Source organism: Dendroctonus ponderosae, unplaced genomic scaffold (genome assembly GCF_020466585.1).
Source record: "Dendroctonus ponderosae isolate FM_Combo_2020 unplaced genomic scaffold, Dpon_F_20191213v2 Dpon_F_20191213_1, whole genome shotgun sequence".
In the NCBI taxonomy this organism is placed as follows: domain Eukaryota; kingdom Metazoa; phylum Arthropoda; class Insecta; order Coleoptera; family Curculionidae; genus Dendroctonus; species Dendroctonus ponderosae.
In genome coordinates, this window is record NW_026017110.1 from 58,053,757 (window position 1) to 58,055,607 (window position 1,851).

Genomic DNA, 1,851 nt, shown 5'->3' on the forward strand with positions numbered 1-1,851 from the left:
AATAACGCCAATTTTGAATCACCCTGTATATTTTTTTAATCAGTTTGGTTTATATTTGATACACCCTGGCAAAAAGCATTTATGATTTGGCATGTTGCTAATATCGGTTTTTCTTTCGTACTCACTAAATTCTCCCCTAGAACACCTCTAAAGATATGACGCCCACCCGATGATTCGCATTGGGTACTATAAACCATTACTGAATAAAAAGTATATAGCTTGTTATAATAATCCTCGATTATATTCTGAGTAGGTAGTTCTTACCTCGTTAAGCGAATAACATTCCCAGCTCGCCTTACAAGGAGCGCTTGTTCCCAGAAATGTACGGCCTCGGGCAAAATGGTGTTCTGAAACCAAAAAGTTGAATTCAAACTTCAAGTATTCGAAATAAGATATTTGCTAGCAAAAGCAAAAAAACGGATATTTGGTAAATGTCAGATATTCGCTAATTCAAAAGTCCAAACGTCTACTGGCGGCTAAATTATAAAGTAAACCGATACGAGTATTTGTACGAAAACACGACCACTTTTAAATTGGTTTAATTAACATTTGCCGTAACAAAATACTAATAAATCAGGTCACCATTTTGTTCACTCCTTCTTCCTCAAACATTTATTTATTTAGCGCTTGACACAATCGAGAATTTATTTATTAAAGTTATTAAATCTTTCTTCGTTCATGTCTATCTTATTTGCTGGCATATCCTGAAGGTCCTAAGGGTCCAGCAGCCAAGTTTTAGACCTTTTGGTGGTCCAGGTGCATCTCACTGCTTGGCCGGGGTTGAACCGGCACCAACACATGTCAAGGCCTGACTGCTCTGACGTCACGAGCACCATTTCGCTGTGAGAGTTAGCCAGCTCGAGTTCTGTGATATCTTACCGATTCGGCCTACTCGTGACGTCACATCAGTTGGGCCTTGATTTGCGATGGTACCGGTTGAACGCAGGATCTCATCAATGGCAAGTGGATGTGTTTACCGCCACACCACTGTGACCCTTCACTTCTCTACTATCCTATCGCCTATCCACGCTACAAAAGCTTAACGAAAGCGAATTTCGTTTTTGATTTTGATCCCCTCTAAGTAGTAAAGTTACGAATACAAGCAATGGCCAATTAAATAATATAATACTGTTGAAGCATAAATTGCTAAATGAATTACAAGAACAAATTGAAGATTATAGATACTATAAAATAAGTTATCGGCATTTGTGAAATGCTGGATTTGGCGGACTTTTGGAGGATTGCTTGGCACCTTCTCAGGTGCCACCTAAAGTCATAGTTGTTAATAAAATAAAGTCATAGTTAACTGAGAAATAGGCCTTAAATAAGGTTATTTACTAATATTTGAGAACATGCCAGTATTATTGACACTTGTAAAATAATATTATCCTCAATTTGTGAACATGCATTTGATAATTGCCATAAAATTCAATGGAATAATTCCACAATTTTAACAAAAGAACAATCCGCACACACAAACACAAAGCGCACTAATTTTACTAAATCAAAATAATTGTGTTGCTTCATGTTCATTTAATTTAAGTCATACATTTACCTATGCTAAAATCTGAAGTAGACCAGAGTAACATACACCCAAATTAAATTTACACCAAAATTATTAATTAACATTACCTTTATTAATTTAAACAATGAGGTTAAGTCAAAGTCACATAACGGACAATTTGCACAGACGAATTATCAGAGCAAGTTTTGATATACTGTATTATCCTACTATTGTTACACAATTTATTAATATATTTTTTTTAGGTTCATTTAGGTTCTTTTGATAACGATAGCAGAAAATAGCTATCGAAACGTCAAGGTAATTTTTCAAATTAATTTCTCTACTAA

At 35.2% G+C, this 1,851-nt stretch overlaps 1 long non-coding RNA gene across 1 annotated transcript in view; it reads right to left on the bottom strand.

Annotated features, from left to right (window-relative positions):
• Positions 1–1,851, bottom strand: part of LOC109537918 — a 6,178-nt gene that overhangs the window by 1,263 nt on the left and 3,064 nt on the right. Inside the window, exon 2 of the long non-coding RNA XR_007280288.1 lies at positions 465–466. This is a non-coding gene — a long non-coding RNA (uncharacterized LOC109537918). The remainder of the gene's footprint in view (positions 1–464; positions 467–1,851) is intronic.